This window comes from Chrysochloris asiatica, unplaced genomic scaffold (genome assembly GCF_000296735.1).
Source record: "Chrysochloris asiatica unplaced genomic scaffold, ChrAsi1.0 scaffold00071, whole genome shotgun sequence".
NCBI classification, from domain to species: Eukaryota; Metazoa; Chordata; class Mammalia; order Afrosoricida; family Chrysochloridae; genus Chrysochloris; species Chrysochloris asiatica.
The window spans coordinates 7347699-7366331 of NW_006408589.1; positions in this window are offsets into that span (position 1 = coordinate 7347699).

The following is an 18633-nucleotide window of genomic DNA, read 5'->3' on the forward strand; positions in this document are numbered from 1 at the left end:
TGTGTGTGTGTGTGTGTGTGTGTGTTGTAAATCTTCAGGCAGGATTAGTGTAGGGTGCGTTTTAAGCCAATCTCTTGAAATATACAAGTGAGCAGAGTCTTGGTGTAGCATGGAGCTGTGGGTTAATGTGCTAAACTGCAAAGTCAGTTTGAATCACAAGGTCAGCGGTTCAAGCCGCGCCTTGGAAACCTTATACTGGGTCACTATGGGTCGGAACAGGCTGGATAGCACTTAAGAACAGCAAACATACAAGTGAGCAGAGCAGAAGTGGGGAAAGAAAACTGCCAAGCCACATGAAAATTGCTCAGGAGCAGAAACCCAACGAGACAAGGACCTTCCTTACTTTGAGAGAAAAAATTAGTCTGTTAAAGCTACCTATTTGTGGCAACTAGATTTATAGCAACACTAGATAACTAAGACAAGCTGTTAGAAAGTGTTTGCAATAACCCAGATGAGAGATGCTGGTAGCTCAGACCAGGGTGGTTGCAGTGGAAGTGGCAAGGACCATCAATAAGGGCTGAGATATGGGAGAAAAGCATCAAGGACAACTTCCTGTATCAGGCCTCAATAACTGGAAGATTGCGGAGCCATCACCTAAGTGAAGTGAGGGGGTAGGAAGGAGGCTGTGGGTGGAGCTGGTTTTGGGGTGAAAATAAGGAGTCCCTACTTGGGCATGTTGAGCCTCAGATGACCATTAGATATCTAAGTGATGGTGTCAAGTAGGCAGCTAGGACAGTCTGGGGTGAAGAACAGTCTGGGTTAGGGATCTAAGTGTAGGAGTGGTATTGGAATGGTAGTTAAAGCCTTGAGACTGAATGATATCAGTACAAGAACCAAAGCAATCTTTTCAAAACTTAAATCAGATCATGTCCTTCTTCTTAAAGCCCTACAATGGTGCCTCTCTTACTCAGAGTAAATGCCAGAGTTCTTAACAATGGCCCCAGAAGCCCTACAACATAACCTCATGTCCTGTGAACTTTCTGAACTCACATGCTGCTCACCTCTTCATGCTGAGAGTTCCAGCAAGTTGCACAAAGTTACCCAGCTCATAAGAGAAAGAACTGGGACTAGAATTCAGGTCTGACTTGATTTCAATCTCTCAGTCTTTCTATTACAACACAAAACTTCCCACCAAGTTTTATTGCTTTCCCATGACTAGTTTGCTTATCTGTAAAATAAGGACACTTTCTCCCACACGTGACTTATAACAGAGGTAATGGTCACTTCTATCTCCAATATTTTATAGATCTACATGGGAATCCTAGTGTGGCACTGTAGACTAACGACACGGTTGGCAGTTCAAACACACCAGTAGCTCACTGGAAACCCTAAACATGCTCACTATGAGTCAGAACTGACTCCACAACACTTAACAACAACAACAACATAGGGCTTTGAGTGGGAGTTGTGCTCTAGTCATTTCCATGTACCTAACACAGTGCCTGGCTCTAATAAACATGGATGGGTAGAATAGTGGAAGGATGATTGAATGAAGGAATAAATCAATGCATAAAATATTGCATAAATATGGGGAAACTCAGAAGACTGAGAGAAGGAAAATAAAGGGGTAATATTGCTAAAAGGATTATTTTTTGAAGCTCTAACTTGGAACCAGAGTTCTGGTGTGGCACTGCGGGTTAATGCGCTGGACGCAAAGTCGGTTTGAACTGCAAGGACAGTGGTTCAAGCTCACCAGTCGCTCCTCAGAAACCCTAACAGGGTCACCATGGGTCGGAACCAACTCGACAGCATTTGACAACAACAACTTGGAATTGAAGGATTGAAATCATAAGAAAGGCAGGAGAGTCTTATATACTCACCAAATGTTCAATGCAACACCAAACTTTGAGCCAATGGGTCATCTGAAAGGCCAATTGGGACAAAGTTAACATAAACCTTTTGATGAAAGGGCCTTGAGTTCACATCTTATCTCTGCAGTGCACACGAAGTCAGTTTTCTCAAGAGATTTGGGGATAATGTAATCCTTTTCTCTTACGATCATTTGTTGTTGTTTAGTGCCATCGAGTTGGTTTCCACTCATAACAACCCAGTATAGAGTTTCCAAAGAGCAGCTGGTGAGTTTGAACTGCTTACCTTGTAGTTCAAACTGACCTTGTTAGTCCTGTGCTTATCCTACAGCACCACACCAGAATCATGGTGAGGTATTATCAATGCGGCATTATAATGAGATCTATTTTTAAGTGCCTGATGCATAGTTGCTGTTGTTAAGTACCATCGAGTTGGTTCCGACTCATAGAAACCAAGGAGTGATTGATGGGTTTGAACGGCCAACCTTGTGGTCAGCAGTCCAGTGCTTATCTTAGAGCACCACAATGTTTAGCGCTCACAAATGTGCTGCTATCAGGATTATGAAGGAAGGGCTGGGGCCCGATCTGGCACTTTACAGCAACTCCCCATCTTGACACTGCCCAAGAAGCTTTGATGAGGGATGCCAGCAGCAGAGGCCAAACGCTGATCTGTATCTGCTGCTTTCCTGGCCACTGGCACCCCGGCCAGCTGGCCAGAGGCCTGTGAGAATTCATAGGTCAGGTCGGCCAGGCCTGAGATGCAGGACTGAAGAGAGCCTGGCTGTATCCCTTTCTGACAGGTTCAAAGGACCCTCGTAAGGGACCAGCCACCTGCCCTGCCCCAATCCACTGAAGGAGAAAACTTAGCCTCAGTGACCAGAGCCCCTATTTCTCAGGAAGTTTTCAGACATGAGGAACTTTCCATCTACATCGCAGGAATTTTTTCTTTCTTTCTTTCAAAGTGAGAAAAAAATAAAAACCATCATCTTTTGGCCTCTGGGAGAATATTCCTTTTATGTGAAACTGGCAAGGAGGAAAATTCAAGATTCCTTCTCCTTCGCCTAATTGATATCAACATGAAATATTCTAGCGTTGTTTTAATAAGACTTTGGTTTTCCAGCAAGAGTAGGGAAAAAAGTAAAAAGATCTTCTCCTGAGCAGAATATTTTTAGCGAAAATATTTTGCTTGCATCCTCCCTGCCCCCTCCCTTCCCTGTTCCTGCCCTAGCTTCAAAGACGCAGCAGCGCCGTTCTGGGGTGCTAAGCAGCGGCCCACACTCAGCAGCCCCCCTCTTCCCCTTGCATGGCAGGCAGGCCAAACTGCGAGTGCCAAGCCAGGAAGATATTTTTTCCAGAAGCGGCATCTGGCTCCTTGGCAGGCTCACAAGCAGTTGTGCTGGCAGCCGGGGCTGGCAGGGGTCTGTCGTGTGTTTAGGCTGCTGCCTCTTCTGACTCTCACAGATGCCATGTTCTCTCTTCTAGGCTGGACCCTCCTGGACTTTCCCCTCACAAGGTTGAGAGACCTGAGAACACCTGAGGGCTTTACCCTTTCCCTCCCAATGTCGTGTGATGCTGAAGACCCACCTGGACTCCATCTTTTGCCAATTAGACTTTGGGCAGGTTGCTTACGCTCTCTGCATCCTCCGTTTCCTTGGTTGGGAAATAGGAGGCATCACCATCAATATAATTAATCTTCCTGTCTGTGCTGACCTCTATCTGACTTCCCAAGTGACTCTCTTAGCATCTCCCCATCACATATGAAGCCCTCTGTGAGCATGGCCTCCTCTGCTTTCACCAACCTCCAACATCATTTCAACCCCAGGGTCTTGGCACTTGCTGTGCCCTTCTTTGCCCAGCTTCTGAACAGTTGGCCTTTCTTGCCATTCAGATGCCACTTCCTTCAAGATGCTTCCTCATCACAAGCAGTCCCTTCCTACCTCACTATCACCGTTCCCTACAGCTTTCCTTCAGAGCATGTATGACCAATGGCTCTGTTTATTCCATGGTTACTCCAGTCCCTCCCCTCACCCCAAGTCTGGATGCTCCATGAGAGCAGGAATCTTCTCTCTCTCTTAACCATCACTGCATCCTGAGCATCCCAACAGCATGTGGAGGAATGAATGAATGAAGGGGCTCCCAGGTCCAAGGCCATGCCTGCTGATCCTCCCACCAATGGTCTTCGGGGTTGAGATGTCCCCAGTCCAGCCCCTCTGAGAAGAGGAAATAGAAGAAGGAGAGTGTTTAGCATATGCCTCAACACAACATACCAAGACTGCCTCAATCATCCCTTCAAACTTCACCATGATGCTGCATGGGAGGAATTATTATTGATGATCTACAGTGATGATCTCTGTTTATGTCCTTGACATAAAACCAAACGGCCACCACTCGTCTGTCTGTCGTGCTGTGGTGGCTTGAGTTGCTGTGATTCTGAGGGCTATGCCACCAGTATTTTAAATAACCAGCAGGGTCACCCATGGTGGACAGGTTTCAGATGAGCTTCCAGACAAAGACAGACTAGGAAGAAAGATGTCATCCCACAACTCTCTTGGTCTTCAGTCTTTACTGTTTTATATATCAAATCTGTTCTTCAGATGATCTCTGTTGGCCCAGGATCGGACATTGTTTCATTCTGCTGTGCATGGGGTTGCTATGAGTCAGTTCCGACTCGATGGCACCTGACAACAACAACAACACAGTGAAGATTCTGAGAAAGTGAGGGGCAGGCCTTTCCAACTTCATGGCCCCCTTTCTTCTGTTCCACATGGCCAAAGCTTATGACATCTGTAGTCAGCCCTGCCACAGGACCACTCAGATACACTCTGTGATAAACACTAATGGCAGTTCTCACAAGTCTCTTGTGCCATGCTGTTATTCTTGATCCATCATTCCATGAAGCTGTCAATGCATTGTAGATGGTGACTATAATGTAGATTACACCCTACATTATAGATAGTAAAACTGAGCTTCACAGGGTTGAAGTTGCTTCCCTGGGCACACACAGCAAGTAGAGGAGTTCCTCAAATGCGGAATGGAATGTCCTGATTGCCACAGAGAGATCCTTCTAATATTTGTGTAGAGCTTTCTGGTGCGATTTCACAACCATTATTGACCACATGACTACAATGTGCCTGGAAATAATAGGTGCTCATCAGTAAGTCATTGAATGAATAGCATACATGCATAGATGAATAAGTGGGTGGGTAGATACATGAATGGAAAGATGGGTGGCTAGATGGATGGATGTGTGGATGGATAGATTGATGGGAGGATTGATGAATGTATAAATCTGAGTTGGGGTCTGAATTTTATTCTCCCAGGATAATAGGTACCAATGTCCCGATTCTGCCTCTACTCCTCAGTCCAGGCCTAGACAAGCGTGCCAGATACCATGGGTGCCCAGATACCAGTTTCAGATATGGGTTCTCTCCAATGGTTAACCTTAGAGTGAAATCCCCATGGCTCTCAGTCTCCCCACCCTATCACCTCCCAGAGGGATCTGGGGTCAGGAATGACCATCATAGCTAATTAAATCTAGTTCTCCAGTCACATTCTATGTGCTCACCGAGCTCCATCTGAGACATCAGAATCAGGATGTTGGAGAGCACCCAAGAGATCACAGGAAAAGTGAGACCCAGAGAGGGACAGGAATGTTTGAAAGGCACACAGCCTTGAATCCTGGCACTGAACTTGGTCTGTGTAGTAAGGAACCAAGACAGCTATCCTTTGTCATAGGTTGTTGTTGCTGTTGTTTTAGGTGCCATCTAGTCAGTTCTGACTTATAGTGATCCTCTGCACAACAAAATGAAACACTGTCTAGTCCTGTGCCATCCTCACAACTGTTGATATATTTGTTGCTGCCACTGTGTCAGTCCATCTCAATAGAAGTCTTCCTCTTTTTTGCTTTACCAAGCACTATGTCCTTCTCCAAGGGTTGGTTCCTCCTGATAACATGTCCAAAGTATGAGAGATGAAGGTTCACCATCCTGGTTTCTAAGAAGCATTCTGGCTGTACTTCTTCCAACACAGCTATGTTTTGTTCTTCTGGCAGTCCATGGTACTTTTAATAATTTCTATAACACCATAACCCAAATGTTACAATTCTTCTGTGGCCTTCTTTATTCATTGTCCAACTTTCATGTGCATACGAGGCTACTAAGAATATCATGGCTTGGGTCAGGTGCCCCTTAGTCCTCAAAGTGATATTGTTGCTCTTGAACACTTTAAAGAGGTTGTATGCAGCAGACTTGCCTAATACAATACGTCATTTGAGCTATTGACTGCTGCTTCCATGAGAGTCATAGGTATACTGTTACAACTCCTTCATTGCAGGGGGTGGCATATGTGACCCCAAGCTAGCACTAGTGACTGTGGGGTGGGGTTAGGGGGCAAACTGATCATCCTCAAGACATCCTCCTTCTTCATGGGCAGCCCCAGTAAGCTCACCAGACACGACTGAGGTGTTGCTATTTGTCACTGAGTCACCTCCAACTCATAGCAACCTTATGTAGAACAGAATGAAATGGTGCCGGCCCTGAGCCATCTTCATGGTCTTTGGTATGCCTGAGCCCATGTTGTAGCTACTGAGTTAGTCTGTTTCATTGAGGGTCCCCTCACTTGTGCTGACCCTCTATTTTGCTAAATATGATACCCTCCTCTAGGAATTGATCTTTCCTAATGACACGTCCAAAGTAAAGGAGCCGAAGCCTCAGCATCTTCACTTCTACTGAGCATTTCTTGTGTCAAGTAAGGTGTTCCCTTGATTGCCCACACCCCCATCATGGCATCCGGAACATCCCTCTCTGAGTTTAGGCCCATTGCACAATGTCAGGCATCCTGTCAACAGTCTAGCATTGCTACACTGCACTCACGGCAAAGTCTTTGCAAATGCTCTTCCTTATGCTCAGAAAACCTGCCCCGATGTTATCATTTGAGGAATCCTCAGTTCCCTTAAGATGCCCTAAGGAAAGCCTCAGAAACACTATGCAGGGTGACTATGAGTCAGAACCAACTCAATGCCACATATTCAATCAATCAATCGATCAAGGAGCCCTGGTAGTACTATGTGTTAGAAATTGGGCTGCTAACCACAAGGTCAGTAGTTCAAACTCACCAGCCACTCCTTCAGAGAAAGATGAGGCCATCTGCTCCCATCAATCATTATAGTTTCAGGAATCCTATATAGGATCGCTATGAGTTGGAATCAATTCAATGGCAGTGGGTTATGATGTCCTGCTTAAATGTCCCTGCCTCTGCACCTTTCTTCCCTGGCTCTTCTTAAATGTCCCTGCCTCTGCGCCTTTCTTCCCTGGCTCTTCTCATGTCTCTGTTCCAGTTCTCTGGTTCATGACAGCCTGGTTGCAGCTGGTCTGTGGTGTGAGCCAGTATGGCAGCAGCCTGGCCAGGAACCTTGATAGCCAGTCCCTCCTGTGTCAGCCCCTGACCTGGCAAATTTGAGAATTCATAACTTGTGTCACTCAGCGGCCTTCCTCTTTCTGCAATTGCAGTCTTGAAATGTGATTAGCTTTTTTATTTTCTTTTTATTTGTGGTAAGAGGTATACAACATAAAATTTGCCATTTTAACCATTTTTAACTGAACAAGTCAGTGGCGCTAATTACATTCATGTTGTCACGCAATCACCATCATTATTCATTTCCAACTTTTTCTCAGCAACAGAATTCATTTTTAAATGCTTTTGTTAGCTTGAGTGGTTACTCTGTTATTCAGAATGAAAGCCACGAAGAGCTTTCTCATATAACCCATTGGTAGCTGGGTTGTCCAACTCAGTTCTGACTATAGGACAGAGTAGAGACCTGGTGTGGTGCTGTAGGAAAAGCACTGGATTGTTAACTGAAAGTCTGGCAGTTCAAGCCCACCAGTTACTCCTCAGAAACTCTATACAGGGTTACTATGAGTCAGACTGTCTCACCAGCACTTCACAACAACATAAGACAAAGTAGAGCCACAGAGGAGAATTTCTGAGGCTGCAGTTTTTACAGGAGATCCCCAGGTCTTTTCTCCCACAGACTCAAGGTGATCTTGTACCCAATGGCATCTAACCAATGTTATACATAGGATTTTCATTGTCTGATTTTTGCAGAAGATTTCCAGGACTTTCTTACTCATCTGTCTTAGTCTGAAACCTGTTCAGCATCATAGCAACATGCCAGCCTCCACTGACAGATGGGTGGGAGCTGCTAGTGTGGCATGTTGACTGGGAATTGAACACACAGGTTTCACACAGAACAAGAATTATTTCTAGAACTTGCCCAGTGAAATAGGCTTCTTGTGGAGCCATTGTAGAGTATAGGGTCTAAGGTGGAATCCTGAGCCCCATCCAGAACCTTCTGAGGTGGGACATTCCCACTTGAAAGGACATGCAGACCAACCTGGAGCTGCTAGAAAAACAGAAGATACGTCTTGAAAGAAAGACCTGCAGGGGAAGAAAAAAACCCAGCAGATTGTTTGGCTAATACAAGAACAAAAAAGCAGCTTTCCTGGGAACCATCAAGGCAAACCATCAACTTCCTTCAGGACAAACTCCTTTCCAAGACTGAAACTCAAAGAGAACACACAAGCAGGCTTGTAAGCTCATGGATGACCATGTTGGAAGTGGGGGAAAGGCACTAATGAAGACATGGACTGAGCTTGACCATGTTCCGTAGACCAACCAGAGGAAATGCTGGTTGATCTAAAGTTAGGGAGACTTGGGAACTCCTGAGTCCATGGACACTGACCTAAACATGGAGGGCTAGACCTGTGAGTGAAGCGTCCAGCTGATATGAAGTGAGGGGAGCCACACAAGAATGCCCAAACTTACAGATAGTACCCATTTGACCTAGCTTCAATCGTTTGATGATCAGAACTGAAATAGAGGAAGAAAAGAAATTTTATACAGGAAGCAAGTATAAATTGCTACAATTTGGTGAACTTGACCTATACTTATGGATGTAGTAGCTCAAAATACCAACTAAGAGGGAAGGAGTTTTCACATCAAGGCTCATTCTTATCCTCTCAGTACACAGGGTTGATAGAGACAGGCAACTTAGATATTGCTACCTAAAATGGGGCTGGGGGGACTATAAAGGCACAAAGCAAAAAGTTTTCAAGAGTGAGTTTAGTTTCAAGGGGGGGCGGTACATGGAGTAGAGTCCCTACTGAATAGTTTTCATCTTGCCTAGATGGGTCTGGTGAAAGGAGAAAGGGATAAGATTCTTATGATTCAATAGTGAGTAACTGTTATGATGCACTTGTCACAACTGCAAAGGTAGAAGTTTTGTAACATAAAAGAGGGAGTAGTTGATCTTACATTCCAGGAACAGAAGACCACCAAGGGAGAAGAGCATGAGCAGAGCTTGCTTCTATCCAGAGAAGCAGAGACACCAGAGATGGAGGCAGAGGTTATGGCATGGAGAGATAGAGCATCTGAGGACTCTAGATTAATGGAAAGAGAAAGGCTGTGTGCTGGTGGCCAGGAGGCAGACTTGCAGAATGTGCCCTTTGGTTGTTTAAATGATTATATATTCCTGAGTGTTTTTATGTACATTAAAAAAAAGAGAGAAAAAAAAACAAACAAAGAGGGAATACAGGCAAATACTGTTAACCAATATGATGCATGGAGGAGATGGTAATCATTGCAATGAAACAAAATACAATAGGATGAGTGCAAAACCAATGTTCTCCCAAGTAAACTATCACTCAATTTACAATAAAAGCTTTAAAAATAATAATAATTCCACCCCTAAACCACCACTATCCCCTTTAGTTTACTAAAGTGTTGTTGCTAAGTGCTATCAAGTCGATTACTCGTAATAATCTTTTATAGGCTTTCCAAGGACTGGTGGGTTTGAACTGCCAACCTTTCGGTTAGCCGTCCAGTACTTACTGTACAGTATCACACCAGGAATCTTGCTTTACATTATTGCTATTCTTTTCTCTCTGATCCCCAAATCCTCCTTAGCCTGTTCACTACCAGATCTCCAACATCCAGCACCTGTTGGGTACATAACTCTTTGTGGAATGAAGACACATATGAAGGTGCCTCGGTTTAGTAGTCTCAACCCGTGTACATTTGCCGCTTCCCCTATCACCTGGGGAGAAAGTACAAATATCAGAGATATGGAACTGAAAAGGCCTGGCCTAGAACCCTAGATCTTCTCCCAGCTGAGTGACAAGACTTACATGTGTAACACAGAGAGACACAAGGTATGACTGGGACTTCAAAAGAGTCTCCCCAAGGCCTCCGTCCCCACCTGTCTCTAGCCTGGGTGGAGGCTGCCATGCCTGCTGATGCTGGGCAGGTGGGTCTGGGAGGGCCAGAGAAGGCCATTTCCTCCCATTCCACCCCACCCGCCTGCCCGCAGCCAGCTGTGTGGCAAACATTCCTGGGCCTGCTCATTGATATTCAGGAATGGAACTTGAGCCTGCTGGCTCCCAGTGCCCTGGGAAGGAGGGACCAAGCACCCTCATCAGCCAGAAAGAGCATCCGAGGCCACGGGCACCATGCTAAACGGCTGGAGAAACTGAGGCCTGAAATGGGAAAATCTAGAGAGCTGCAGGCTAGCTATCAGGAGTCTGCGGAGAGGGAGGCCAAGGGTGGGACTGAGGTTTCTCAACGCCCCGTGTAATGCTCATTCTCTGCCAGCCCTCTGAACTGCAAAGTGTCCGCGGAGCTTCCTGCTCCTCCAGGTGCTTCCCCAAACTGCTCTCCCGTGGAGGGAGGGGGCAGCATCGCTGGCTGGACTGGAGGCCTCCCCACCCGGTCTCACTAGAAGGACTGAGAGGCTCCTCCCTCACAGCCGGCCTTTTGCCAAGTCCCCACCTCACACCTCTGGGTTTTTGCAGATGCGCTTGTTTTTCCTTGGGGTGTGAAAGAGCTGGTCATTGCAGAGGCCTCCTCCCCTCCAAGCAGCTGGCTCAGTCCACCACCAACTCCCAGTCCCTGAGAAGACAGGCCCCTGACCTAAAGGTCATAGGCTGGGGATGGGATATGGCACCCTTCCAGAGCCAGCTGGGTCCTGCCCTCAGAGATCCAGACCCAAGGATTCAGGCCTCACCCCAGGAGGTGCCAAAAAGGCCCTGTACCCCTTCCCTGTAGCACCAAATACCTCACTCCATCCCCACCTTGTAGCCTCTGTTCACACTTCTTGGCCTCAGGTGAATCCTATTGACCCAAGCATCCCCTTCTCCAAGTCCCTAGAAATTTGCCTGAGAGTCTTCACATCCCTGAAAGGTGTTCTGTCCCAGCATGCATCATTCCACCAATCCATCCCCAAACTGCTCCCTGTCTTGGCTCAGCTCCTTCCCTCTCATGCTGCCCCTCAGAATGGAAGATCCAGAAACAAGGACACCCTCCACCACCACCACTCCACCACCAATAACACATACACAGGCTCCTGCTCCTCTCTGCTCTTCTACTTTACTCAAAACTCTCTCCCAAGGGAAGACTGGGTCTCCTGCCATACTTAAGAGAAAGAAGATGGAGCCAATACCTCCCTTCTTTCCATGACCATGTTCTAACCTTCACTGCTTCACCCTCTTCCAAAAGCACTCAGGGCCTTTGAGGTTCAGGCATTTACCTCACCCCTGTCCCCGTGACTATAGTCTACCAACCTCATGGTCACTCCTCACCTGCTGACATCTCCATCCCCAACTTGCCTTCTGTCATTGCCTTGGGTCAACCAGCAACCTAACCTCTCTCTTCCTTAATTTCCTCATCACCAATGCCGCCTCCTCCACTCTAAATCAGCAGTCAAAACTTGTCATTCCCAGAACCGGCACAACCTCAGTCATAGACTGAATTGTGCCCTCCAAAAATATGTATCAACTTGGCTGGGCCATGACTTTGGTGGAGTAGCAGTTATATGGTGACTCAGCATGATGTGATCTGAATGTGATAAAGCACTAAAAGGATTAAGGATGGGCTGAAATCCCATAATCTCATCACAACCCAGGAGTGTGACCTGTAACACCTCTTATCTTACAAGGGATAAAAGGAGAGAGAGGTGAGCAGAGAAAGAGGGACCTAGTACCACCAAGAAAGACGCTCTGGGAGTGGAGCATGCATTTTGGAAATTTGGTCCCTGCACCGTGAAGCTCCTAGATCCAGGGAAGATTGATGTCAAGATGCATGGAGATCTCCAATGAACACTGAGCCTACAGATGCTGAAAGGAGCCAAGGACCTTTCCCCAGAGGCAAAAGAAAAACAGCCTTCCTAAGAGCCGGCACTCTGAATTTGGACTTCTAACATCTTAAATCATGAAAGAGTATATTTCTGTGTGCTAAAGCCATGCCCTTGTGGTATTTAAGCTATAGCAGCTCAGTTGTTGTTAGATGCCATTGAGTTGGTACTGACCCATAGTGACCTTATGCACAGCAGAATGAAACACTGCCCTACCCTGGGCCAACCTCACTACTGTTGCCACGCTTGACTCCATCGATTCTGCCACCTGGTCAATCCATCTTGTTGGAGGTTTTCCTCTTTTTCTCTGACCCTCCACCTTACCAAACAAGATATTCTTCTCTAGCAACTGGTCCCTTCTGACAATATGTACAAAGTATGAGAGACAAAGTTTGGCCATCCTGGCCTCCAAGGAGCACTCTGGCTGCACTTCTTCCAAAACAGGTCTATTGGTTCTTCTGGCAGTCCATGGCACTTTTAGTATTCTCCTCAAACACCATAACTCAAATGCGTCAATTCTACAGTTTTCTTTATTTGCTGTCCAGCTTTCACATGCATATGAGGTTATTGAAAATACCATAGCTTGGGTCAGGTGCACTTTAGTCCTCAAGCTGACATCTTTACTCTTCAACACTTTAAAAGGTCTTTGCAGCAGATTCGTCTAATGCAATATGTCGTTTGATTTCTTGACTGCTGCTTCCATGAGAGTTGATAGTTGAACTAAGAAGAATGACGTCCTTGACAACTTCAATCTTTTCTCCATTGATCAGAATGTTGTTTATTGGTCCAGTGGTGAGGATTTTTGTTTTCTTGACATTGAGATGTAATCCATACCGAAGACAGTGCTCTTTGATATTCATCAGTAAAAATTTTAAATCCTCTTCACTTTCAGCAAGCCAAGTTGTATCATCTGCATATCGCAGGTTGTTAATAAGTCTTCCTCCAATCCTGATGCCACATTTTCTTCATAGAACCCAGCTTCTCGAATTATTTGCTCAGCGTACAGGTTGAATAAGTATGGTGAAAGAATACAACCTTTTCGCACACCTTTCTTAATTTTAAAACATTTAGTGTTCCCATTCAATAGCCTCATATGGATGCGAAAGCTGGACAGTGAATAAGGAAGATCGTAGAAGAATTGATGTCTTTGAGTTGTGGTGTTGGAGGAGAATACTGAAAATGCCATGGACTGCCAAAAGAACCAATAGATCTGTTTTGGAAGAAGTGCAGCCAGAGTGCTCCTTGGACGCCAGGATGGCTAAGCTTCGTCTCTCATACTTTGGACATATTGTCAGGAGAGAACAGTCGCTGGAGAAGGATGTCATGCTGGGTAAGGTGGAGGGTCAGAGAAAAAGAGGAAGACCCCTAACGAGATGGATTGACCAGGTGGCATCATTGATGGACTCAAGTGTGGCAGCAGTAGTGAGGTTGGCCCAGGATCGGACATTGTTTCGTTCTGCTGTGCATGGGGTTGCTGTGAGTCAGTTCCAACTCGATGGCACCTGACAACAACAACAACAGTGTTCCCATGTTCTGTTCAATCAAACTGCTTCTTGGTCCAGGTACAGATTCCTCATTAGCACTATTAAGTGTTCTGGAATACTCACACTTCGCAATGTTTTCCATAGCTTGTCATGATTCACACAATCAAAAGTCTTTGTGTAGTCAATAAAGCACAGGTAAACACCTTTCTAATATTCTCTGCTTTCAGCCAAGATCCATCAGACATCAGCAGTAATATCCCTCGTTCCACAGCCTCTTCTAAATCTTGCTTGAACCTCTGGAAGTCCTCTGACGATACATGCTTGCAGCCGTTTCTGTACTACCTTTAGTAAAACTTTACAGACATGGGATATCAAAGAGATTGTCCGATGATTTCCACATTCCGTTGGGTCACCTCTCTTTGGAATGGGCACAAATACGTTGGCCAGATAGTTGTCTTCCAAATTTCTTGGCAGAGATGAGTGAGTGCCTCCTGTGCCACCTCACTTTCTTGAAAGATTTCAATTTTGATTCCATCAATTCCTGGTGCCTTGTTCTTTGCCAATTCCTTCAATGCACCTTGGACTTCTTCCTTCAGTATCATTGGCTCTTGTTCATATGTTGCTTCTTGATATTGCTGAACATTAACCATTTCCTTTAGGTACAATGACTCTGTATTCTTTCCATCTTTTCTTGATGCTTTCTGCATCACTCAATAATTTGCCCAGAGAATCTTTCAATAACGAAAGTTGAGGCTTGAATTTTTTCTTCAGTTCCCCCAGCTTGAGAAATGCTGAGCGTGTTCTTCCTTTTCGGTTTTCTGATTCCAGATCTTTGCACATTTTGTTGTAACATTTGGCTTTATCTTCTCAAACTGATCTTTGAAATTATCTGTTCAGCTCTTGTACCTCCTCATTTCTTCCATTTGCTTTAGCATCTCTATGCTGGAGAGCAAGTTTCAGTGTCTCTTCTGACATCCGTTTTGACCTTTCCTTCTTTCTTGTCTTCTTAATGACTTTTTGCTTCTTCATGTATGATCTTCTTGATGTCACCCCACAACTCTTCTGGTCTTTGGTCTTTAGTGTTTAATGTATCAAATCACTGCATACCTATTCTTGCCTTCTCTTCCTCCATCACCCGTACCTAGCTGAACACCACCCCAATGAGCCCTATGACCCACCTCCTCAGCTTCTGCCTTCAAACAGCCAAGCTTAGGTGAAAAAAATCAGCCAATGGTCAGGTGGTCACACACCCCAGTAGGTTCCCTCTACTGCTCCCCCCAACTGGCTTCCTTAGCCCACTGATCGCCCTTCCTCACCCTCACCAAAGCTCCTTCTTCATTTCCCTGATGAGAAGAGTTTATCTTAATCTTCATCAAGAAAAGGTTAGCCCACAGATGAGGACCCCTATGTCTCCTACCACCAGCCCTCCCTGCCACCTTGACCCTCCTCACCATGGAGATGATGGCCAACTGTCACCCAAGTCTAATCCTCACCCCTACATCACCCATCCATCTCTCTGGCAATCTCACCCCATTAAGACCCTTGCTCTTGAATCTCCATTTTCTCTTCTCCTTCTCTGCTGACCCCCTCCCATTAAGATTTTTAAAAGTTTTTAAAGGCTTTTCCAGTAATTTTTCATTCATTCTTTTTTTTTTTTTAAGAAGAAGCAAACAAATGTCCTGGACTTCAACCAAACTTCTCAGAAGAGTTATCAATTCTCTCGCACTCCACCTCCCTTCAACCCACTGCAAAATGCCAATCTGCCACTCCCTGGAGTCTGCTCTGGTCAAGCCCAACATATAGCCAAACTCATGGGGCGTCATCTCTGTCTTCATTATAATTGGCCTCTTGGCAGCATTGTTGGCTAACCAACCCCCCACTTCTTCTTCTGACCCTCTCCTCACTGTCTCTAACTCTGGTTGTTCCTGCAGTATCCTTTGGAGCTACAATGACCAGATGTCCCAGTTGGTCTGAGACTGAGAAGATAATTGAACCTCCTATTTGAGGTGCCTCTTTCTCTGCTCATAATATGTTCCCAAAGTTTGGTCTTCAACCACACCCTGCTTGTACAGTGGCTAATTACTCAGTTTCTAACCAAATTTGAACCTACCAGTCGCTCTGCAGAAGAAAGACATAGCAATCTGATTACATAAAGATTGTTGGTATTGTTTTTAAGAGTCGCTGAGTCGGTTCCAACTCATAGTGACCCTGTATAGGTTTTCCCAAAGGTGCTCTGGTAGCAAAATGGTTACGAGTCAGGCTGCTAATCTCAAGGTCAGCAGTTTGAAACTACCAGCCATTCCATGGGAGAAAGATGAGGCTTTGTGCTCCTGTAAAGATTTACAGCCTTGGAAACCCTATACAGGGTCGCTGTGAGTCGGAACTGACCCCATGGCATACAACACCACCATGGGTTTTCTCAGAACAGAAAGTCTCATCTTTCACCTGTGGAGTAGCTGGTGGGCTCCAACCACTGATTTTGTGGTTTGTATCCCACAGGGTTACCATGCACCCATTACAGCCTTGGAAAACCCTATGGGACTTCCAAGTTCTTTCTGTTCTTTAGTAGAACTTCCAAGTTCTACTCTGTTCTTTAGGCTCATAAGCAACTCATGGCAACAGCTTGGTCTTCAACCATATCATCTTCCTATTCAATACTCTTACTCCAAGTCTTGTCTCCCACTTTTGTAGATTTCAAAAAGATCCATGTGCCAATGGCTTCCAAAGCTCAATCTGCAGCTCAGTCCTCATAGTCTCCCAGTATCCTATGAGCTCTTCCAGAATAAGACCACATGTTACTCCATCCTGTGGTCCTGTCATCTGATGGTCACACAGGTCCTGGGACTCTGTGATAATGCCATTTTATACCAGCAACTAGCACACAGTAAGTATCTGCCATGTGCCGGACACTCCTCTAAGTACTTTATATGAGATAGCTCATTTAATTTTCACAACAATATCATTACCTTCATCTTATAAGAGAGGAGTCCAAGACCCAGAAAGAAGCAGGGACTTTCTCAGGGTCATACTTCTAGCAAGCACGGAGCTGCTATGGGAACACACACACACAGCCTGGCTCTAGAACTGCATACCTGACCTCCGCAGTACCTGGCCTCCCCATGCAGGTGACTTGTTGTTAAGTGCCATCCAGTCAGTTCTGATTCATAGTGACCTTTATAGGGTTGCTGAGGAATGGCTGGTAGGTTTGAACTGTCAACCTGTGGTTAGCAGTCCTGTGAGGCTCCTACAGCACCACACCAGAACTCCATGCAGGTAACTAACTACTCCTTATTTATTGCATCGAGTTAAACCAAGTTAGATTTCCTTAAGGAGTAGAATCAGATATCCTTGAGCTCAACCAACCCCCTCCTGATCTTACAACTGTAACCAGAGGCACCATTTGCCAAGAACTAGAGAAGTACTTTTGTAGGGTAAACACTGGACCTCAAATTCTGTTTGAACACCAAGCTTGAACGCTCAAACACACCAGCTGCTCTTCGGAAACCCTATACAGGATCACTAGGAGTCAGAATCAACTCAATAGCATGTAACAACAACTATGTACGAGGTCCTGAGCCAGATGCATGCTATGGTGGTGATATGCCATGGAGTGAGTTCCAACTCATAGCAAGCCTGCATAGAGTTTCTGAGGCTGTAAATCTTTATGGGAGCAGAAAGCCTCATCTTTCTCCTGCGGAACGGCTGGTAGTTTCGATCTGCTGACCTTGAGGTTAGCAGCCCAACTCATAACCACTACACTACCAGAGCTCCTTACTCTGTCCTATAGGCTCACTATGGCATGGAATTTACTCGGCAGCAATGCGTTTGGATTTTGTTTAACATCTATTGAGCATTTACTAAGAGCCAGTCAGTTGAAAATGGCAGTTAACATACAACCTTGACAACAACCTTATAAGGAACAAGGAAGGAGTTATTATTAATCTACATTTTACAGACTGCTACAGAAATGTCAAATTACTTATCCAGGGTCCTACAGCTAGTAACTGGAGTCCTAGTGTTGCACTATGGGCTAATGCATCAGATTGCAAAGTTGTTTGAAATCCAAAGTCGATAGTTCAAGCCCCTTAGAAGCCCTATACAGGGTCACTATGGGTTGGAATTGACCCGACGGCACTTAACAACAACAACAGCTAGTAACTGGCAAAGCCAGGATTGCTACCTGTGCTCTTACCCATTCTGCCCTACCGCCTCTCACAGGTGGAATGAGTCCTAATCCTTGTTCATGAGTATCTCTTAGGTACAAACCAAACCTATTACTTTCAAGTCGATTCTGACTCCCAGAGATCCCACATGTTACAGAGTAGAGATACTCTGTAGGGTTCTCATGGCTTCGTGGCTTTCTGCTCCCATAAATATTTACAGCCTTGGAAACCCTATACAGGGTTGCTAGACATTGGAATTGACTTGAGAGCAGTGAGTGAGTGTCTAAGAGGAAGATTCCTGCATGGTGCAAATGGCTTACACAAAACTGCTAAGCTAAAGCTTTCCACAGAGATAACAGTCAAGGAAATCTAACGGAGCAGTTCTATTCTGAAACGTATGGGGTTGACAGAGTTGGAATCAATTTACTGAGTTTAATGTCTTTCTTTTTTTGGTTAATCTTTATAGAAGCAGATCGCCAGGACTTTCTTGCATGTTGTTACAGGTTGGGTTCAAACCAACAAACTTTAGGTTAGCAGTCTAGTGCAAGCCATTTGCACCATGTGGGGACCTTCCTCTCAGAGTCAATTCTGACTCAAAGCAACCCTGTATAGAGTTTCCAAGGCTATAGATCTTTTACGGGAGCAGAAAGTCTCATCTTTCTCCCGATGAATGGCTGGTGAGTCTGAACTGCCAGCCTTGCAGTTAGTAGTCCAGTGCTTATCCTCCAGTGCCTTCAGAGCTCCTTCTTAGGCACAACCACTGCTTATTTCTAGGGTAATCAACTATCAATTTTCCTGGGACTGAAGGGTTTCCCAAAATATAAGACTTCAGTGCTAACATGGGGAAAGTTCAAGGTAAAGCAGAACAAATTGGCCACCCTCTAAAATGTGGTGAGACCTAGTCACACCCTCATCTGTCCACTCTCCAAAGGGAACAAGGAAGCTGGGTCCAAGTGGGATACTGCCCAAAGGCAAAAGAGCCCCTGCTGGTTACG